The sequence below is a fragment of the Hylobates moloch genome, unplaced genomic scaffold, assembly GCF_009828535.3.
Source record: "Hylobates moloch isolate HMO894 unplaced genomic scaffold, HMol_V3 SCAFFOLD_22, whole genome shotgun sequence".
In the NCBI taxonomy this organism is placed as follows: Eukaryota; Metazoa; Chordata; class Mammalia; order Primates; family Hylobatidae; genus Hylobates; species Hylobates moloch.
Window position 1 is genome coordinate 40,205,469 of NW_026652297.1, and position 24,194 is coordinate 40,229,662.

Consider the following 24,194-nt stretch of genomic DNA (forward strand, 5'->3'; position numbering starts at 1 on the left):
TAGAGATGGGGTTTCTCCATGTTGGTTAGGCTGATCTTGAACTCCCAACCTTGGGTGATCTGCCTGCCTCAACCTCCCAAAGTGCTGGAATTACAGGCATGAGCCACTGCACCTGGCCCTATAGTAATAACCTTTTATAAGAGTTGACTGGGTGGCAAGTGAACACTTCATCTAATTAGCACATCATTAGGCATGATTTTAAGCTCTTTATATATATATAAAGACATTGAGTCTTTACAATGGTCCAAAGTGGTGGGCATTGTTATCCCAGTTTTATAAATGAGGAAACAGAGGTGCAGAGAAGTTAGATGACTTGCCCAAGGTCACAGAGCAGTAGGTGGTTGAGCTAAGATTCCAACCTTAGAAGAACTGCTCTACAGTTTTATTCCCTTTATACTCTTAAGCAATATGCTGTGTTTATCTCTTGTTCTTCTATATTCCCATCTGTATGTCCCAAAGGGTCTTGGTCCTGCTATGAAGCTTTCCTCTGATTACTGCATACAGGGCGTTTTTAGTTTGAACTTGTTGCTGAATGTTTCTAGCTTTATCATGTTATGGTTATGTGCTTTCAGTCTTTCTAGTGGTTGATTTCTCAAATTCATGTTGTTCTGCACAGTGCGATATGGGGAGAAGAAATTTCAAGTTCCTTTCAAGGGAAAGCCTTGAAAGGAGGGAGGCAAATTTAAAGTAGATCTTTCTTTTCTGAAGCCCCTAACACTTCCTCTGAAGTCTCTTTCTTCCTTCCCATGCCTAGGCAATAAGCAATAGTTTAGCACCTTTGTTTAATTAAAAGCTTGTATGTGTTACTTCTTCCTATAGGGGAAGCTTTGTATGAATAAGGCAGTACCATACATACCCACTTCACAATGCGGTGCTCAGTTCCTGGCACACAGTAACCACTTAATATATATTTGATGAATTAGTTTATGAATCAATATTGTGAATCACAAGGGAACCATAGGATTTATTAATTCTTTAGAACATCAGTGAGTTTGTACACATGTGTATGTGTGCAGAAAAGAAAATTCTAATACCTGTTTTTATTTTTATTTTTTTGAGACAGAGTCTCGCTCTGTCACCCAGGCTGGAGTGCAGCGGCACGATCTCGGCTCACTGCCACCTACACCTCCCAGGTTCAAGCGATTCTCCTGCCTCAGCCTCCTGAGTAGCTGGGACTACAGGCACATGCCACCATGCCCAGTTAATTTTTTGTATTTTTAATAGGGACAGGGTTTCACCATGTTAGCCAGGATGGTCTCAATCTCCTGACTTCGTCATCCACCCACCTCAGCCTCCCAAAGTGCTGGGATTACAGGAGTGAGCCACCGTGCCCAGCCTAATATCTATTATTAACAAATTTTACCAAGCAGCCGAGCATGCAGGATAGTATCCTAGTTACAACCCAAAGTTAGGAAAAAAGACATGGTAGTAGCTTTTTTTTGAATTCCTTATGATTTAAAGCACAAAAACAGTGTTGCTGATGAATTTGCACAAGACAGGCTGAGAAAGAAGGACATTACATAGAAAAATAAATGGGTATTACCTACTACTGTTCTGTGAGCCACAGGTATTTATTGTCCAAATGGATTTATGTGAAAGGTTTCTAATGGAAAGATAACAGACTTACGGCCTCTTCAGATAGAGGCATTAGTATTCTGATCCAAGAGCTTCAGGAGGCATTAGTTTACTTTGAATATTTTTATATCTTTTTACTACTGGGGCCTTCAGTATTGGAACAAATTGATGTCTAGAGTCCAAAAAAAGCTGTTTAGTGTGTGATAGTGGAAAATTAACTAATGCATTTGTCCTGCAGGCTTCTGGCTTTTACAGTTGTGCAAAATCAGTAGAATACCCACAGCCTCCTTTTTGAATGCCCAATATCTTCATTGGAAAGTAGGGAAATCTATTTAATTACTGACCTCAAATGAATGGCATAAGGATTAATTTACATTTTCATATTTGAATTTCTGTTCCTGTCTCCCGTAGCATTTTCTAGGACTGAGAATAGTGAATGATCATCCCAGAATTCCAGTTATTTTTTTAGCCATGACCAATGTGACCATCTGTGCACTATCTCCATCAAAATGGAGATTTAAGATTTATGAAGCAAAGGTGTTGTACTGTGAGGGTCTTGAAAAATGGGTGTGCTAAAAAGGAAATCCAAGGACATAGTTAACTTGGAAGTCTGTAGCATTGAGTCTGAAAGTTCAAATTTCTGGCAACCCCTGGTTACATCAATCTAAATGATTATTATTTGAGGCATGTAGTAGGGCTACATTGACCACAGAGTCTTAAAAGCAGTAAGAGATCAGCAAATCCAATAATAGAATAATTTTGTTTCTTTCACATTTAGTTTTAAATTTGTATCCTGGGAACAGAGAAAAGAGAAGAGAAAGTCCTCTGGCATTTTCTCAGTTAATTTCTTCTCTAATTGCTGTTTGGCCTAGTTCTTTTTTTGTCTGTGTTCACTCCTTGCAGGCCTCTTGGCTGCTTTTGCATCTCAAGGGGGTAGCATATTCAGGACTCTACTTTCAAACATGTGTTTCTAAAAGGCAGAGTAAGACATCTGCCACCCACCCACTCTCCTGCCTACCAGGACATTCCTCATCTTCCTTTAGCTGGAGTATAAAATTAACCTCCTGCCCACACTCAGTGAAAGGGGCTGGATTTATTTTTTCTAAGCTGCCTTTTTCTTTCCTCCCCGCTACCCCCTGCCATTCCTCCTAATGGTAGAAAAATGTAGAATCAGAGATAGATGAAGGTATAAAAGAAAAATATTAATACAAGACTTGTTTCCTTTTAATTGCATGGCAAATTCAGTTACCCATTATACTTTGATCTTGGAGTCCTTGTTTTGTGATCTAACGTGTAATCTACCAACCTGACAGACTTTCCCTCTTTTGCCTCAGTGACTTCATGTTATATGGAACAGGAGTGGAATGGGAAAGATAACACTCTTGATGGTTGCAATAAGGGTTCTCAAACCTCTGTAGTTGGGGGAGGGGAAAGTTCCAGGTCTTAGAAAGCATGACACACAGGAACATACCAGAAGAGAACCATCCAGTAGAGGTATTTTTTTCACCTCATGCAGAGATGCAGGAGTTACTAGTGAAGGGAATCAGAATGAATATGCCATCTACAAAATGTCACTTTGATATAAAAGGGAATAGATGAAAAGCAAACACAGGAAGAGCTGCTCACCCCTTCCCACTTGCCTAAAAACAGGGCATAAATTTCCCTTTGTGAAGGTTTCCTCCTCCTCTTTCCTGTGTCAGGAGGAGAACAACCCTCATCAGCAGAGACAAGAAAGTAGGTTCTGAGATGAGTCTGCATAAAGAAACATTATTAAAAAATTCTTATCTTCTATTAGTTTTCATATATATATATATATATATATACCTTCCCACAGTTTACTTGTCCCTACAAGCCCACACTCCTTTTCCTTTATTTAATTCCTTCCCCACAATTTATTGCCCTTTGTTAAAATGGTATATTTCTTTTCTGTGTAGCCCCCGTGCACATAAAAATGTAAAACACCAATGAAATTTGTATGCCTTTCTCCTGTTAATCTGTCTTTTGTCAGTTTTATTAACAGACCTAATTCACAGAACCTGAGGGTAAAGGAAAAAATTTTCCTATCTACCATACACTGGTGAGGAATTGTCATATGGCAACTTCCCTTTCCTGACTCAGGCACAGTTCTCTAGAAGTCATTTAGAAGTCTGGGTCTCAAATGAAATTTACCCCTTGTTATGGAATTTATTCTTTTAATCAACACACATTTGTTGAGCACCTTCATAATAAGGCTTACTTCTTTTACTTATGTAGTTGACAATCTAGTAGATAGAAATTCTTAGGGTCTATAGAGACTTATAGGTTTACTCCAGTAAAAATTACTATACAAACAGAAGATATCATGTCATCCATCAACCCATCTGTCATCTATCTTTCTATCTGCTTATAGAATGCTGTGTTTGGACATAAAGTGACCCCATTTTATAAAGTACTAATAAATATTTGACCTTCCTGATCACAAAGTTCTTCTATAAAATAAAGTTTTATAGCTAGGAATGGATACTCTTTTTTTTTTTTTTTTTTTTGAGATGGAGTCTCATTCTGTCACCCAGGGTGGGGTACAGTGGTGAAATCTTGGCTCACTGCAGCCTCTGCCTCTTCAGTCCAAGTGATTCTCATGCCTCAGCCTCCCAAGTAGCTGGGATTACAGGCACACAACACCACGCCTGGCTAACTTTGGTATTTTTAGTAGAGACGGGGTTTCGCCATATTGGCCAGGTTGGTCTCGAACTCCTGACCTCAGGTGATCCACCTACCTCTGCCTGCCAAAGTGCTGGGATTACAGAGGTGAACCACCACACCTGGCCAAAGGTAGGAATGGATAGTCTAATATCTTGTTGTATTCATCTCTTTTCATGCTGCTGATAAAGACATACCTGAGACTGGGTAATCTATAAAAAAAAAAAAAAAAAAAAAAAAGAGCTTTAATGGACTCACCATTCCATGTGGCTAGGGATGCCTCACAATCATGGCAGAAGGCAAAAGGCACATCTTACCTGGTGGTAGGCAAGAGAGAATGAGAAGCAAGTGAAAGGCAACCATCAGATCTCATGAGACTTATTCACTACCACAAGAACAATATGGGGAAAACTGCCTCCATGATTCAATTATCTCCTGCTTTGTCCCTCCCACAACACATGAGAATTATGGGAGCTACAATTCAAGATGAGATTTGGGTGGGGACACAGCCAAACCGTATCCCTTGTAAAAAGTGCAGGGTGGCAGTTTTATAACAAATACACAAAACAAACAGATGTATAGAGATTCTACTTCCTAGCAATTAAGTTAGACCTACTTGGCCTGCCTAATTCAGATAACTTTTAAGGAGGAGAATCCATTTATTAAAAGAGGCAAATGCATTTCTGATTCTCTGGAAAGAGTTTCATTAGAACATTACATAGCATTATAATTTAATGGCGTTTCTGATTCTTCTTCTAATATTTCCAATCTGGATTACTAAACCATTGTTCTCTTTTGGCTAGTGGTTGTCAAATTTGGATGTGTGTTAAAATCACCTGGAGGGCTTGTTAAAGCACAGATTGCTGGCTCCTACCCCCAGAATTTCTGATAGGTTAGGAATGGAGCTAAGATGTTACATTTCTGGGTGATGCTGCTGCTGCTGATTAAGGTACCACACTTTGAGATCCACTGCTGAAGGTCACAACAAGCCGCAATTGTAAGTTTGGATACAATTAGCTCCTGTTTGTGGATGCCTGAGCAGTTTAGCATTCATTTGCAGATTTTCACTTCTACTTAACACTGGGCTCCATGACCTTAAAGCATTGCGAGAACTGAGGGGTAGTGATCTCCCAGAAATATTTTGTTTCAGTGTGACTTGTCACAACATCACTTTGCCTAAAAGTACAAACGTATTAGGTGAGTCAAGATCCACTTGACCATAATGGACAATGGGAGAAGGTATTGATGTAATTGACCTCATCTGTCAGCATATTTGTTAGAAGCCTAGAGTTGTTAAATCTAATAGTGCCTCACTGCATTACATGGGAATCTGGGCCTTAATGCTGCATTCCTTAGTGAAGTTCTTTGGCTTGTTGGGAAAGGGCAATAGTAAACATGTGTTACACGATGGATATTGGACTGTTTTTGGAGGAGTTACAAGATCACATGCACTAAACATGCATCTCCCTTTTAGCAGCTGTAATCTATATGATGCGTGAAGCGCCTCTACCAATGTTACTTGTGATGCATTTTCTCGAGGTTTTGAGTTTTCACTCAAATTTATTGTATGTCCTTGAGCAAGTTTCTTATTGCCTCCAACTAGGCTTCATTTTCCTTCTCTGTTAAAGGGATAATAATACCTGCCGTTAATTAGGGTTGATTTGAAAATGAAATCAGATAGCCTGTAAAATGACTAGCATATAATAGATACTTAATTCTTCCCTTTCTTTTTTTATGTCATTTGCCTAACATTAAAACAAAATAAAATTTAATTGACATTTCCTGATTTCAAACATAATTGGAAAGATTCTTTGGTGTCATGATGTTTCAAAGTTGTTTTCAAGTGTCAGACTAGAGGCTCTTCTAGTTTAAAGATGTAAACTTTAAATTTTGATTCCTTACCCTGTATCATGCTTTCTGCTCCATCTCAACAGAATGACAATGGCCAGATCTAACTGTCTACAACTACCACAAATTCTTATACCATTTATCATTCTTAAGGTAGCAAGTTTGAAGGTGCGTTATGGTTCTGATAGGTACTGATAACTTACCAAGTTCCATTGTGATAAAACCAAGTGTTTACCTTGTCATGAATCATTCAAGCTTTTGGAATATGTCCTTGTCTTTGATGTGGGTGCTACCTGGAGGCAGGAATATGGAGAATGGTTCTAATTGGGTGAGTTGGGGAAGTATTTGAATTGTGCCCTAATGCCCCAGATCTATAAGAAAGGGATATGACTGAGGGAAGTTCTCTGCTGCTTGTAAGTTTCCAAGACACTTCTTTACTGAGTCCCTTGGGAACCCAATGGGAAGCATCTACTCGAGGACACTAGATCTTACTTACCCTCATGTTCCCAGTGGTTATCCCAATGTCCACACAGTAAGGGCTCAATGATTATTTTTTAATAAAAGAGCTTATTAAAATAGCACAGTGGTCTTGGAATTTCTACACAATCCCAAATGATCCAAGAATCTCATGAAAGGCTGGCAAACAATTTTTTCGAAGACCTCTTCAAAGTTGTGGTAAAGCATGGAACATCCTAGAGAGACCAAGGCCTTGTGGAGGTTATTAGTTGATCAGCTCTGTAGTGGACTGAGAGTCTATCCTTATGGTGATTACTGGAGAGCACTGCTGCCTGCTCTGTGCCATAGTAACATGGTTGCTGAAGAATCCTCGCTCTTTCGGAACAGAATGTTAGAGCAGGACCTTAGAGGTTGCCCAGGGCAAGCTCCTCATTGTACAGAGGAGGAATTCACTTCCCTCATAGGCAGACTGTTTTCTGGCATAGAAATGCCTCCCGGTACCTTTCCCTACCTTGTAATGAACCCAATCATAAGTTCTCTAATTTAGTACAAATAATCATTAGGACAGGCTCCACAGAGGGGACTGTTAATGGTGGTTCTTGACCCTGACAGTTGCTTGTTGCTGAGGCTCACCACGATTGGTAGTTGCAATAGTGCTCCCATTTCCTGAGGCTACTAGCACTGACCTGTTGGCCATGAGATTCCATTCCTTTTCCTTTCAACATAGAATCTTTAATTAATAGCATCTAAAGGAAAGCAAGAGAAAAGAAAGCCCTCACTCTTGCCACTAAGGAAAACCAAGAAGCTGATTTAAAATAACGAGACACTTCTAGTTGGATGAAAAGAGAGCTGTGCCGAGAGCACAGCCCAGGGATACTGGAAGTGGTTGGTACACATTCAGGGCCAGAGAGGTGCTCCAAGTGGATATCAATGAAACAAAACCATGCAAGTAACCTTTCTAAGGCCATTGTGCCTTATGAAAGCCTCAGATTTTACTGGGTTTTCCTGTTGTTTCTTATTGTCAAAATTTCTACACAATCCAAAATGATCCAAGAATCTCATGAAGGGCTGGTAAACAATTTTCTTCGAAGACGTCTTGAAATTGGCAATAAAGCATGGAGCATCCTATAAAGACCAAGACATTGTGGGGTTTATGAGTTGATCAGCTCTGTAGTGGATGTAGTGGCATTTTAATTATCTAAGTATAAAAAGGACTTTTCTCCTCCCTGTTTTTTGTGCCTCCTTTATTTCTCCCTTGACCTCCACTCCCACACATGTATGGGGAAGACATTTCAGAATGTCCATGAGCTGGTTGGTTATCTCCATTGAAGTCATTGATTGATGTATTAATAACTTGTTTTTCTTTTTCCTGGCTCTTTTGTGGTATAAGGGGAAGAAGGGGATTACTGGACAGGCTAATTGATCTGACTGCATAAATAATTCTGGCTCCTTAAGGATTAACACCCTTTGTTTCCTTAGTGCAGGCAAAAGACTTTTGCATTTACTCATTTGGGGTGTCTTGGTCAGTTAGGTGAGGGTGGAGAATTTCAGGCAGCCATCCCAAACCTGTAACCGGAAATGATATTGTTGCCAATAACAAGGAAAAGCAGGCTAATAACATTTCAATTTTAAATTTTTTGGCCCCATTTTTCTTTCATGGTGAAATGTTACTGAAGTATAACTGCTTGTTGAACACACATTAATCCTGGAATTGGTGTTGAATCCAATCACACATAGCTGAATTTGCTGGGCTGACTGCACAAGCCTTTTGACATTTGAGGCCAAATGTTCAAATCACAAAGCTGAAGGTCATGGCATGTATTAGACAGGGAAGAATTAAGAAGATTCATAGCCTCCGCAATTTCTAGCACAGTCTTTATAAACCTGTCACCATCACCAATGCATTATTCATCAGATTAGGTGAAGGAAATGTTTGTTTGTTTTTAAATCATACTTCATTATGGAGGATGGTGGAGTCAACTTGTATTGTCAAATGGGAAAGCATCTTATTTCAAACTTGGGCCCTTTCTGTTTCACTAATGAGCCTCGTGTTTTGATTTCTAACATATCGTCGCATGTATTTTTAGCTTGATTTTATGGCATCGGACAATCCTATAACTGAAAAACATTTGCATGAACATGGCTCATTAGGTATTTTTAGACCTGCTGTGGCCTTTAGACAAGTGTAACTAAACTGGAGGGGTCTAACCATGCCGGATTCGGCTCCACGATTCATCATCACTGAAAGTGACTAGAGCAACTAGTGAGTGTCACCAGCACACCTGAGCAAAAGAGCCAGTCTCTAAATGATTTGGAAGTTTAGAATGAAGGGAAACAATAAGCTTACTTTTACATACACAAACTCCAAATGTACCAACTTGAATGATCACTTTCTATTTACTCCCAGAAAAATTAAAGGCCTCTTAACTGGGCAGTGTGATACCAGATATTAGCTCTGCTGCTTGCTTGCTGAGAATGAGGGTAGGGGGGCAGCATTCAGTGTTCAAAACATTCCTGAGGCTTGCTTTCCCTAGAAGACGTTATAATCTCCCCAGGGAGGCTTCCTCGACAGCTTGAGAGACACCAGAGTGGAGCCAACTCAGGAATCCTCATGGAAATGTGGGTTAGAACAAACTGCACATGAGGAAATATTCCAGATGCCACAACATAAAATGTAAAGCCTGAACTTGTTAACTGGAAATTACACCAGGACCACAAAACCTCTGAAATACACATGGCTTCATCAAATTATTCAAAATCCCCTGGGTAAGGTAAAGTTTAAACCAAGGAAATGCAATAGCTGCAGTGCTAAACCACAATGCCAATTAATTTTTATTCAATGATTTTTGAGAGCATGTTTTATTTATCACTCTCACATCTTTTACTCCTTTTGTTTAGAGCATGATGCAGAGTTCTTTAAAGATCTGCAAGCTGCTTGAAGCCTTTGCACACATATTGGAGACAATTTTCCTTATCTATCTCTATCTGGCTGTTTTGGTTTTTTTTTTTTTTTTTTCCTTGCTGTGTTCTCGGCATATGCCCTTTCAATCACCCTGCCCTTTACCTCGCACATTTAGAAAGCTCATTTGTCCTCACCATCAGCAACCAGTGAATTACTCTATTTATGTTTTTCTAACTTCCTCCATCCAGTGGTCTATTTGGAAAGCAAAACAGGGCATGTGATCAGGGCGATTTTCCTTATTGAACAGAGCTTTACCTTTTTGTTATTTCATGTTTGCATTTAGGCAAAAGAAGATTTCATTGTTCTAGGGATTGTTGTACTTGACACTATGTTTTGAGTATAAAATCTGGTGGCTCTGTGGACATAAACTCTTAAAGGAAGGCTCCAGTATTGCTGATGCGGGATGTTAGCTACCTGGGTAGTTAGCAGAAAGTTACAGAGCTCATAGTCTTTCCCAGGAGTGGTGATGGGTGAGTTGGTTAGGGAATGGACATTTGATGATGTTTATTTGTTGAAAAGTTCATATCCATTGTTTCTGTCGATGAGCTGGAGGCCTTTTTATGCTTGAGCTCCCTATCTGGCTTCATATCTTACATGTCTACATTGCTTATGTTCGGAATCTCCTACTTCTGTGCTATACTCATGTGAAAAAAGGAATACTCAGGTTGCAACTGGAAAGGGCCCATGATCAGAAGTAAAGTGAAGCTGTGTTTGGTGGTGGAGAGCCCATTCTTCCTGGAGAGGGTGAAAAAAATCCAATATACAGGATCATTAATGGATCCCCTAACACATAATAATAGCAATTCCATTCCAGCTGGAGAAGATGTACATCTATGCCATCCTTTGAGTATTGTTCATACATACCTTTTAGCACTGTAGGAGTAAACAATAACAGAAAAATTTTTAAAAGCACATCTTGTGGGAATGCAATTTATAAACACTGCTTCATTTGTGCTCACAGCACCCCAGTGAGCCACTGCTGGGGACTCTGCTTCTCCAGGACAGGACAGGGCAGGTGACAGTAAGGAGAGGGCAGATAACAGTGCTTGGGAAATAACTTGCTTAAGATCATAACTGTGGATCTGTGATAAGAATTGAAATTAGACCTGGTTGCCCTATATAAAAGACTGAAAATATGACCAACATTGAATAAGCTATAATAACAAACTGCTTAGCAGGTGAGGCACAACCTTCAGATGTTTAGAACTGGAAGGGGTTTTAGAGGTTCTTCAATTCAGGCCTTTCCTAATAGATGAGGAAACCGACACTCTGGAAAGTTTCATGGTATCTGTGAGCTTTCTGGTGTCCTTAAAACTTGCTCTAGTGCTTAGAAAAGATTATTTAAGGGTTACTTTCGTTTTGAATATTAGTATTCAATTTATCAAAATTACAAATTCAAAAACCCAGTTTTCTCTTAAGCCCTTAAATTCAATTTACAAATCTAATTATTCTTTTAGTAAATCTAGCAAATTTAGCAATCCCTTTTAAAGGGTTTTTTTTTAACAACCTAGTTAATTAAATTGCTCAAATATTTTAAACTGCACTTATAAATTTAATATATTCTATTTTCTGTTTAACTACTTAAATTGTCTAACAAATAGACTTACCCACGTGCTTAAATAACACTCATCAATCTTATAAATTAAATGTATAAATATGGTAGATCTTAATTCTTCTGTATGTTACAATATTGTTTAAGAATTTAGAAAAATTCTCACTGCTACCAACTTGAAATTAGTTTTAAAGGTTATTATGCATCATTTTAAACTTGAATCATAGAGATGATATCTTAGATACTCTATGCTGAATTCTCTTTAAACAGCACTAATGGTATAATTAAAATACCAGTGATCATCAAAATATTCTTAACTCTGGCAAACAATAATAATATAATGGGACTAATTTACTTCATTATTTCTGTACTTTATTCTAAATTTCCCTGGGATTAAATAACATTTTCACCTGATAGGAAGAAAAAGAAAGTCATATCAAGGAAAATGGGATCTTTTTCCCAGCATGAGCGAGTTATGGACCCAAAGGAGTAAGAGCAAACTACTTCATTCTTGCCAAAGTCACTGCCCTGTTGATGGGTGTAATCAAAGACTCCAGAATTTATAAGGGGGGTTGGTCTCATATCTTCATCCCCTGATTTAAGTTAAGACAGCAACTGAGTTTCTTGATCTCTCCTTACAAAGGTATAACCATCTCGGGCACATAGCTAAAAGTAGATTGTTTTTTCATGGTGCTTTCTTAAGACATGGGATCTTCTCTGGAACACCACACGCTTATGTAATCCTTCCCATCCCTCTTTGGATTGGATAGAGGCTGAGTGTATTCTTGACAAGTGTTTCCTTTCTGGCAGGACTACAATGTGCATAGTTATTAAAAGCATTTCCAATTGGATTTATGTCTGTTGCAGCCTTGGATGTGTTCCTACAAACTAAAATCATGTCCCATTCCTACCCACAGAGCACACCCTCTCCTCTCTGCCGCGTGCTGTATCCCAGTATGTTCCCTTTACTGGTGTAGCTATCAGACTTGAAAAATTAGTTACGAGAGAGATAAGACAAACAGAAGCATTTATGCAAATTTGAAGTCTCTAAAGCTAATATGGAAATACGACAGTTTTAAACAGTCTGTTATTGACCACTTTTTCAAACTGGGTAGGGATTACATTGTGAAAGGCAGTACCTGCCAAGGTTTTTCCGAAGCCAGGCTACCTGAGTTTGCCCCTTCCCCTCCGCTCCACTTCTTAGTGCTATGTGATCTTACAGAAGTCAATGATACCTGTTTCATCTGTAAAATGATAAGACTTGCTTTATAATACTATTGTTTGAATTAAATCCACTAGAATGGAAGCTGCATAAAGACAATTTTGAATAAAGAAAGACCCTATCTCTACAAAAAAAAAAAAAAAAAAAAAAAAGCTAGCCAGGTGTGGTGGCACACACCTGCCGTCCCAGCTACTTGAGAGGCTGAGGTATGGGGATCACTTGAACCCAAGGAAGCTGCAGTGAGCTCTGATTGTGACACTGCACTGCACTCCAGCCTGGGCAACAGAGCAATAACCTGTCTCAGAAAAAAAAAAAAAAATGACAACAATTTTGTCCGTTTGGTTATTGCTACATTCATAGCATGTAGAGTAGTGCCTGGATATTATATATACTCTGAAACCATTTGCTTATTTAGCTAAATGTAAAGTGCTTAAAAAGTGGGCGGTAGAAAATGTGCAATAAAAGTTGGTTTTCTATTATGCTTTGGTGACAACCTGCCCATAGTAACTTGCGGATTTCTAATCTTATACAGGTACTTATGTATTAGAAAACAGTTGGCCAGGCGCGGTAGCTCATGCCTGTAATCCTAGCACTTTGGGAGGCAGAGGTGAGTGGATCACCTGAGGTCAGCAGTTCGAAACCAGCCTGGCCAACATGGCGAAACCCCGTCTCTACTAAAAGTACAAAAATTAGCCGGGTGTGGTGGTAGGTGCCTGTAATCCTAGCTACTCAGGAGGCTGAAACAGGAGAATAGCTTGAACCCGGGAGGCGGAAGTTGCAGTGAGCCAAGATTGCGCAACTGCATTCTAGCCTGGGCGACAAGAGTGAGACTCCCTCTCAACAAAAAAAAAAAAAAAAAAAGGAAGAAAAAAACTGTTGACTAATGATTCTCTTGCCAATAGTTTCAAACCTGTGTACTTATTTGTGACATGTGGTATTATCATTACCTGGAGAAGAACCTTGGGAAAGCTGAATTACAACAAGACTTGAGTGCCCAGGTTATTTGTAATTTTCTGGGATCGTAAGTCATCTTTGCTGACTGCTCAGCCTATCTGCAGCTTTCATTTTTCACTGGTTTTTCTTTTTTCTTTCCTTAAGCTTTCTTGTTCCTAATCTTGATTCTCTCTTAGACTTTTTCCTGTTTCCTTTTTTTCTTCAACTTTTAAATGGGAGGCAGTCTTTGAAGGTCAATCCTAACCTGCTTATTTTTATATTTCATCTAGCCTTTCTGGCCCATTTTATTGACTCATGTAGCTTTAAGTAAATCTACTTTTATCCCTACCCCTGGCCATCTCCCAAGTCATAGGCTACTGTGCTCCCACACATAATAGCATAACATTTTTTTCACACATTTGAAATATGAGTGATTTTGAAATCCTCTTCTTCCCCCTCCAGAAACCTGGTAACATTCAGAGCCTTCTCTGTTCTGCCTTTACAGTGATTTTCATGTCTGCCACTTCCCTTCATGCAATCCCCATATGAGTCCTAGCACTTATCCATCACCACCTGGATAGTGATGGTTTTCTACTTGGTTTCTCGCCTTGGGTAGATATCTCCTCCAGTCTACTGTACATATCACTGCCAGGATTATATTCTTTATGACAAGGTCAAATAATATTTCTTGGCTGGGCACGGTGCCTCATGCCTGTAATCCTGACACTTTGGGAGGCAGAGGTGGGCAGATTGCTTGAGTCTTGGGGTTCCAGACCAGCATGGGCAACATGGCGAAACATTGCCTATGCAAAAAGTACAAAAAATTAGCCAATTGTGGTGGCAAGCACCTGTAGTCCCAGCTACTTGGGAGTCTGAGGTGGGAAGACCACCTGTGTCTGGCATGACAAGGCACGGTGAGCCAAGATTATGCCCCTGCACTCCAGCCTGGGCAACAGAGCAAGACCCAACCTCAAAAAAAAAATTGTATGCTCAAAAGCCACGTAAGTCTCAATCCTTTTATTTTCAGTTGTATCCCTCCTTATATCCTCTTCGTGTGTCTTTGTTTCTTTATGTGAAACTCAATCTACTCATCATTCTCTTGATATTGTCTTCTTCCACTGTTATAAGCAGAATAATGGTCTCCCAGAGATATCCTAATCCCTGAAACCTGTGAATATGTTAGGTTAGATGGACTTGAAGATGCTACTCAGCTGACCTTAAAATAGGAAGAGGATCTGGATTTCTTTTCCTATTGCACTGGTGGGCCCAGTGCAATCCCAGGGGTCTTTAAAAGTGGAAGAGGAAAGCAGAGGAGAGGAGTTAGAGGGGGATGTTATCGTGGAAGACAATGCAGAGAATTCCATCCACCGTTGTTCATTTTGAAGGTGGAGGAAGGGACCATGAGCCAAGGTGTGTGGACGGCTTCTAGAAGCTGGAAAAGGCAAGGGAATAGGGTTATTTTCCTACAGTATCCAAAAAGGAACACAGCCTGCTGACACCTGATTTTGCCCAGTGATGCCTGTATTAGACGTTTAACTTTCAGAACTGTAAGATGATGAATTTGTGTTGTAAGGCACCAAGCTTCTAGCAGATGATTTGTTATAGCAGCAGGAGGAAACTGATACTCTTACCTTCATGCTTTTTCCTCATGCTGATCATAATGTTGGGAATAATCTTCCTCTTCACAAGGAGTTACCGAAGTCTAATAAAGATGTCAAGGTCCAGTACTAATCTCACCTGCTCCAAGACTTCCCAGATTCTTAGTCAGAATTCGTCTCTTACTGTCTCTTGAACGTAACTAAAACCTTATGTTCTGTATCAGCACTTTCTTTCTTATTAGATACCTGTGTATGCAGGTGTGTACCTAACCTTGGATTTGAGTGTCCAGGAAGTAGGATTTATATATAATTTGTCTTTGCATCCTTCTGCATTATCTAATTCATAAAGCTTTACATTCAAGCCAGTGCTTTTTTAATCAGATTGTAAAAATGCAACACATTGGAAATGGTACTGAGCTTTAGAGTCCTAAATGCCCACAAGATGGTGATATTTCCTTTAAAAAGTCATTTCTATTATCCCATGAGGTTATTTCTCATGGATGCCATTCAAAAATGGAAATTCAATTTTTAGTTGAAAATGAGAAAAGTTTGGATTTCAACAATCCCATATTTGCCATCATAATCTACAGTTCTTTTCATATTTTATGTAATGAGAATTTTGTTGATCATATAAAAAGAAAGGTTGGTATTCACATATATTGAAATAAAAACAATCTCTTTGCCTCATAGGACTTTTCTAGACAGCACAACTGCATGCTCCCAAGTGCAGTATAGGCCAATGGTGGATTGTGTTTCTTTGAGCATGGTTGTATTATGTAGCATATTTTTGGAATTTCTTTCTGCAAGAAGTGAGGAGAAAATGGGAAAATTGTACCACTTGCTGCAACTCAATTTTACTTTTTCTTGGAATAAAAATTATTAAAGTCAAGGATGCTAGAGACTCTTTGATAAGGGGTGAAATTCTAGGTCATGGAAATAACTATAAAATTAGTGGGTGAAAACATTTGTGATACCTTGTGAGGCTTTCTCAGACAAGCAGGTTTTGAGTGTGTAAGTTCAGAAATTCGTACTCCCTCACAGTTTTTTCTTAAGATGAATTCCTTAAAACATGCCCATAACTCAAGTGCCAGATGTCTTTAAGCACTGGATGGATAGTTTGTAATTTCTAATGTCCTTTCCTGAGAACGCAGCTGAGGTTACCTGTTCTTTTCTCAATGCTGAATTCATCATGGAACTGTGTTCTGGGAAGATGAGGAAGTGGGAAGTGTGTGGACACACCAAATTAGCTGGTTTCAAAGTGGGAGTAGATTGACAGCTTGAAAGCACAAATTAAGCTATGAAGGCAGGGTAGAAGATAATTTAGATTCAGCTGCAGTACATGAGGTTTTTGGATTCATCCTCTTAGGTATGCAGCATTAATGTTCAAACTAATCCAGAACCTTTATATCTGAAATCTTCCATGCCATGATGAAACTATGACAGGCAAAAAAAAAGAAAAAAAAATCTGACTTGTTTGAGTAACCTATCAATAACTGTCTCCAAATATTTAAAGAACTTTCACATAGTGAAGGGAGAAGTTGTGTTCTCATCCAGTGTCTATTTTAGGGCAAAACTAGGGCCTTTGGGCAGATGTTGGAGTAGGGTGGAGGGAATAGAGCTCATTCAAGATTACCAAGCACTATCTTCCAACAAGAGCTGTGTAATCATGGAGTGTGTTTCTGATAACAAAAAGCTATCGCCAAATGGCCAGATGATCACTTTTTAGTGGGAGATTGTTTGAGAAGTAGTATTAGATGACCAGTGACCAATGTGATATTTTTTCCTACCAAATCTAAAATTCTGTGATCTTATCAAAAGGATATATAAACAATCCCTTTATGAATTCTTTAAGTTTCTCTCAAAGAAATTCAGAAATGTGTCAACTTTTTCCTTAAGGATAGCACAAAGTTTAAAATTATTAAAGCAGATATTTACCTGCTTTTACCATGAATTAGATAAATTTCTCAACGTCAAAACCAAAATGGCATTCAGAATGTAATAGTTGAAACTAACTTAGCCCGGTAATGTGTTGGTCATATAGGGATTGCCCTATATTAGAGTAATGAATAACTATTGAGAGCACTGCTGTGCACAAGAAGACGCAGATAAACAGGGATAGGCAAGTACTTTTCACCATTCCCAAGAACAGAGATCACTAGCTCTCTTTTACCACTTTATAGGGTTCTCTTTGTTTGCCTGTACTCTTTGAGAAAATCAAAATCACCCTTCACTTTGGGTAAAATAATGCATTGTTGTAAAAGTTCGATTTCAGTGATGATTGTTCCTATAAAGGAGAAATTAGTTGTCAAATGTGGACATTCAGTTCCCAGCTATCTATTGTATGAGTTGAAATGAGTTGTCAAATTTGAATATTCAGTCCCTAGCTATCTCAAATATAGAGAGCCGTGATTTCCCCAAGTTGGTAGTGTTATTGTCTGTATCCTCTGTCTCCTTGAGTTATTACATTCATGTGTAAACATGGATGACAGAATTCTCTATTTTTTAAAGTTATGTCACAACTTGGAATGGTTTCCAGCACTAACTACTTTATCACCTGGCCAGCCGCAGCAAATTGCTCTGGGACATTTAATCTTGCAAAGTGATTGCAGTCACATTTTGCCATCATTCCTGAATAGCAATACATGGTGTCATTGAAGACACCTCCTGGCAAAGAAGGTGTGATTTCCACGGGACAGTGCTGATGACTTTTTAATTAAGATTCTTGTCTTCAGCCTGCTGCCTTAGCAGGTGAGTTAGAAGGAAACTGAGGGTGTGGGAGTGCTCAGGAAACAGGAGAGCCCTTGCTAATTGGAGTGAGAAATAAGAGAAAAGTGGCCAGCAAAGCCTCTGCAGAGAGAAAATAAATATTCGTGCCGTGTGGAGGTGGGAGTTGGAGAGGGTGGTAGCTGATATGAAATAATCTGTTACTGCACCTTCCTCACTAACAGGGCTCTTGTGATATAACCTATTCTCGTCAAAGAGAATGCAAGTTTTATGAACGGCATTCATTTATCAGACCCATATAAGTAAAAACTTCTCCTTATCAGGAGGAAGTATACTTATTAGTTAATACTTGAAGTCAAATACATGGATTTAAGCTTGGACAGCCCATTTATGTTCTATGAGTCTCATTTCCTTCATTTTAAAGTAGGGGTAATAATTTGCCTAATAGCATTGCCTTGCAAGTTAAAGTAAATGGAATAATGCATGAAAGCTCTTAGCCTAGTATTCTTCATATGGGGAGTAATCAGTAAATAGAAGTAAATAGTATCTTCAGAACCAAAGCTAAAAAGCCCATAGATTACCAAAAACATTGTCGTCATTTACTGGGACAGCCCATATCGAGTGTCTATGTTTGCGGAGAAAGGGACAGTATAGCCTTGATTTAATAACTTTCTTTGCTTTGGAATACTCACTTAATATACTGTCTGTGCATTAATTTATTTACCTTTCCAGAGCACGATAATACCAACTGCTCAATTACTTTGCAGAGAAGTAAAAAAGGTAGAGATTATAAATCTATGTAATATTTCCATTTGACTAAAGAAGGGCATTTAAGGAAAACTACAATGCATTTCCCCAGAAAGACCTGAATGACGAATATGAGGTTTTCAGCTCAAAATCAGATCTCATGACTTCATTATTGGATTTGCGCCTAACATAGATTGTAAATTTTGTATCTTAGGAACAAATATCAAAATATGATACAGCTTTAGGTATATGTTAGAGGCCCTTTCTTGGTTGTATGGGAATAAAGGAAAGGACACTGGAACTTCTTGTCCTTCTTCAGTGCATGCTACATAATTATTAAGCCACTTCTCACCTTTTGAGTACAATTGATGAAGGATGTTGTAAACATAGTGCTGGACAAATCAATGGTCGCAATACATACTTTTTAATTTTGATTTTGAATGACTTCCCAGCTGAATATTAAGTAGAATTATAAACAAACATTCAGCCAGGAGCTAAGAACACAAAGCAAATAAATACAACTAGTAATTGAGGAGACAAACATATATTTAAATAATTATAGTTCCTTGAGGCAGATACTAATGTAGGTCTGTGTGAAATGGCTTGTAAGCACCTCAGGATGGTGTTGGGGACATTAGAGAAAGACTCCTCTTTTAAATATGGTTTCGAGGCCATAACATAAAATCTTAGGTAATTTATTCATTAACATAAACATTTATTGAGCATCTCTTCTGCAGGTCATGACACCTTGTTGACCTAGGGGAATTGGCCACGGATCCTGATATCGGGATTATGGTCTAGCAGGGGAAGGAAGATGTACACATATGTACTTAGTGTAAAGAATGAGCACAGGCCAGGTGTGCTGGCTCATGCCTGTAATCTCAGCACTTTGGGAGGCTGAGGTGGGATGATCACCTGAGTCTAAGAAATCGAGACTAGCTTGGGTAACATGGTGAAACCCTATCTCTACAAAACAATGCAAAAAAAAAAAAAATTACCTAGGCATGGTGGTACATGCCTTTAGGCCCATACTTGGGAGGTTGAGGTGGGAGGATCACTTGAGCCCAAGAGGTTGAGGCTGCAGTGAGCTGAGATCACACCACTGCACTCCAGCCTGGGCAACAGAGCAAGACTTTCTCAAAATAAATAAATAAATAAATAAATAAATAAATAAATAAATAAAATAAAAAGAACGAGCAGAGTTGGTATGGCACTGACTTGTGAAGCACAGCTTAGCAGCATTGGGTGAGAGCGCCACCTCCAAGGCCTTGCATTTGTATTGTGTGTTTATCACTTAGGCATTGCATCAACTGTTTGGGGTTGAGTTCCCATTTTGTAACTATAAAAACTAACTCAAAGAGATTTAATTATTAGTCTTAACTTCACACAGCAAGTTATTAGAGATCTCGGCACTCGAACCTGACTTCTCAATTCTAGTACCACGGAGCCAATTCCTCCATCACTGCTGTCTGTTCAACCCCTCCCCTCAATACTGAGCTGTTGCTTGAGAAGGAATATTCTGTGACCTTGTTCTGCAGCTAAGGGTGACAGAAACTGTTTAGTCACTAACAACCTTTTCATCTCACATTTATTTCAAGCCCCTAAGATCCAAGTAATAACTATGCCAGGAGATTCCTTGAGCAAATGAATATTGCTATTGACTTATTTATGTCACAGAAGGTTTGATTAAAAGATTTCACAGGAATAGAGAATTGAGGAATTAGGCAGTGTGCATCCTCCTCTCAGCAAATAGAAGACACTGCATGAAGCTAGTAATACTTTAACAAAGCATTCAGTGAGGTTTTTTTATAATTAAAATGAATTATAACACCTTGTAAACCAATGTATAATATTGGGAAAATAAATGAAAGATTTTTTTCTGTATCAACTCAAGTTCCCCAGTGGACCTTAAAGAAATTAATACCAAAAGAAAAATAGCAAAAGCATCTAAATTTTGCTATAGCGTATTATATTGCTTTACACCTTTCTCTTGTTAGCTTTTCCTCGTGTTTTTTCTTTGTTTTTCCTCCTTCATGGTTAAGGAAAAATAATATTCTAAGATCTAGCAAAGCTATTGTGATGCAGTAGACCACAACCATTTCTTTGTTTCCCTTAATGAATTACACAAACACATACTGGTAAAGACATCTTTTGCCTGGTGGCTATTATAGAATGTGATGTTTGGTGAGTGTTTCAAGATCCATTGAGTTATTAGAAGAGGAAGCTTCCATTACATTGAGATATATTGATGCCTTATTGTAGTTTATTGCCAACCATGTAATGACTAAATAAATTAAACAAAACAAAATAAGCAGACATCTCAGTGTTTTCTTTGTGAATCAGTACTAGACAGGTAAAGCTGTTAAATTTTCTTAGTTCTTGTCTTTAAGAAGTTAAGATGACAAGAACAAACTGAAAGGAACACAGACTACAAGTATATAATGTTTAAATGAAGTTGCTACTTATGCAGAAATGAAAGATCAAATCTATTGTAAGAAGGCAAAAGAATCTTGATTTGTATATTTAGAAAAGGAGATCTCATCAGAAGAACACTTATTCCCATAGGTAGGAAAACTGTCATGGTGAAGCAGAGTTGTGTAGAGGATGTGGGCATAGGCAGGGAACCTCTACTCACAAGAGGAGAAGGTTTGGTGAGCAGTTTAGGAGAACAGCCCACAATAATGGTGTGATGAGTGATTTCTGGGGACCTGAGTGGGTTGACAGGATGAGTAGAAACTTGATAAGTGGTCTTAACCTGAGATGAATGTTAGAGTGGGAGGAAGGTACAAAAAAAAAAAAATGCTTATTCAGAAAAACACTGAGAAAAATGTGAGGCTTTTGATCTTGAGGCTGAGTGCCCTGGTAAGCAACCAGGTGAACTATAACCTTGTGTTTTTAGGGGAAATCAAGACTGACAAGAGTGATAGCACATTTATGGGAAGGGATATGGGAAATAGAGACCATTCAGGGGGCAAAAAAATAAAATAGGGCATGACATTTCTATCACCGTAAAGCCCCAAGGTAAATTAAAGCGAGAAAATACTCTTTGTTCAGAAACCCTGAACAGAGAATCCTGTTGAAACTCAAAAGAGGAAAAGTGAGTTACTTAAAGCCATAGAAGTATTTAGTTGCCAGGATGAATAGAGAATGCGAGCTTCTCACCTTGGACATTGCCATATGTTGCTTAGCCTCACATGAAGGGTAGTGAGTAGAGAGTGGGAAAGAATGATAGATGGAAAATAAAGACCCCGGGATGAAAGCGTTTCATCCAAATGTTGGATTTTTCACAGGTGGTCAATGACACCAGGTGGGAGTAACAAAAACAAGTCACAGAAGCACACCAGAGTTGGTCTTATTGGGCTGTCTGAGCAGTAAACTAAGTAAAATAGAATGTGAAAATAATATTCAAGTTGCCAATTGTAGAATGTAATGTTTCTTTCAATGTGATTACACTGAAAATAGATAACAAAACTTCCAAGAAGCAAATGAGCCAATGACCTCCATTACAAGGGAAGATGCCAACCTCAGTTGATAACACAGGAGAAATGAGAGATGGTGTAGTATTTGGAAACAGGTCCAGGGAAGTCATCTGGGGATGACCCAGAGGATGGGGAGGGGAGAATATCAGCGCTGAAGAAAAGAGCCAGTTAGAAAAGGCTACTGCAAATTAGCAAACTGAGATTTACTCTAGAAGATAAGTTCCAGGAGGACAGGAATTTTTGTAAGCTTTATTCACTGCCATATCCACAGCTTTAAGAATAGTGGCGGGCACATGGTATGCATCCAATAAGTACGTGGTAGGTGGCATGGTGAGCAAATCCCTCACATACTTTTTTCTCATCCACTGCACATTGACAACCATTATTAAAAGATACATTCTTAATATATTTTTTATGTTGAAAGAATTCACTTTACAAGTTTGAGTCCTGTGCAGCTCCAAGAATTATGTGAAGCACAGCTAATCATTCACCTTGTTAAGTCAGTGCTCTCAACTGAGGGCACTGAAGGCAGAAGGTTGAAACCACCAGGATGATTACATTATTATATTCCATTTGTTTTGAGGCATTAAGTAAAAATCTAACATGTGGACACAATTAACAATATAACTGATATTTTTGGGGTGTGTGTAGATGTGTGTGTCTTTGTGTTGCTATAACAGAATATGTGAGACTGGGTAATTTATTGACAGAAATGTGTTAATTTATTAACAGAAATTTATTGGCTCTGAGTTCAAGGGGTTGGCATCTGGTGAGGGCCTTCTTGCTGCATCCGCCCATGGCAGAAGGGCAAAGAAAGCAAGAGGGCAAGAGGAGGCTGAACTCATAAGGAACCCACTCCTGGAATAACAGCATTAATCTGTTCATGAGGACGGTGCCCTCATGAGCCAAACACCTCCCATTAAGTTTACCTCCCAACACCACTGAATTGGAGATCAAGTTTCTTATACAGGACCTTTGGAGGACACATTCACACCATAGCAATGTGCACATGCCCTATGGGATGTTATGTTCATATGTACATCCATGCAATGTGTTCATTAGAGATATTACCAATTGTAATTTTCCCCTTTGTATTCTACTCACACCTTTCCTAGTTGTTTACCACAGTTCTTAACCATGTCTATTTTCTGATCCTTCATATATGCAAAGACAAAATAATTGTTCCTTTTTGTTTGATACTGTTTTTATTTGTTTTTAATGATTTTCCAATTTATGTAGCTACCTCAGCAGAACATCAGAAGATAATACTTTCTACCACCCAAAACAGAGATATCAACTGTTGAGAGGTGGACTGTAGAAATATGAGAAAAAGACCATTTGAGATATGATGTATATGATATACATATAATATTATATGTAAGTTATAATTGCTATCGTAGTTGAGTTTATACACTTTAAGTATTCCATAAACTTCTCTATTTTTACTGGCCTATCCTGCAATAAGGGTGAAGCTGTGGGGCTTTCTCTGCCTCAGCAACCTTGGAGGCCCCCTGTGGCAATTGGCACCATCACAGCCTGGCAGGATTGGGGATCCCTAAGTTCTGGATGGAGGAGGGTCCCCCTTGACCTGCTTAGAACTGTATGTGAGCAGGAAATAACCTCTCATTGCATGAGGCCATTGAGATTTCATTGCTTGTTGCAGTAGCTAAGATAATAAATTCCCTTGACTAATAAAACTTTCTATAAGGCTTTAGTGAACTGATCCACTTCACAGTGGTGTAAAGGAGGCTCAGCAGAGGAGTGAATCATGCACAACCCCTTAGGTGGGGCATTGGTAATCTGAGCGTCAGTAAGTGGGTGAGGTCATTCATTATGTAAATCACTTAAATCTTGGGAGGGTACATTGTGAAAAGGAAATGGGGGTTGATTTCAGTGGTTCTCTCTGGATGGGTCTCAGAGGCTTTATCTGGGCCTTCAGTATTTAGGAGAATAGCAGTAAATACTCAGGGATAAGGGAAAGAGTGTCTCTGTTTTGTTTTACTTGCTTTTATTTTTCCTTGAACTTGAAGAAAAGTATTAAAGGAGTAGGAGGTGAATTTGGGAGTCCAGACTTGGTACTATCAGTATCAGTCAAATTGAGGGGACCCCAATGAGACAGAGGGATAAAGGTGGAAGGAGAGCCAAGTCTGTGTCTGCTGAATATCCATTTTTCTCCACATTCTGTCCTTTTTTGTTAGGCATGCCTACACAGTAGCCAAGCGGAGGCCCAGAAGGGGACCTAAAAACAGCCACCATGGCCACCCAGAGCCTTGCCACCTGCTTGCCTGTGCTGGCTCTGTCTGGGGACTTGAACTTTGGGCTTTTCTGTATTTGTGTACTTGATGTGTGTGAACTCCCGCCTTCTACAGTCCTCAGGCTTATCTTGTGCCTGTAGTCTTTCCCAGGGATTTCCCAAAGG

The 24,194-nt window shown here is 39.0% G+C and overlaps 1 protein-coding gene across 8 annotated transcripts in view; it reads left to right on the forward strand.

Annotated features, from left to right (window-relative positions):
• The window catches only part of UNC5D (unc-5 netrin receptor D), a 561,176-nt gene that overhangs the window by 215,591 nt on the left and 321,391 nt on the right, over positions 1-24,194 (forward strand). The window lies entirely within an intron of this gene.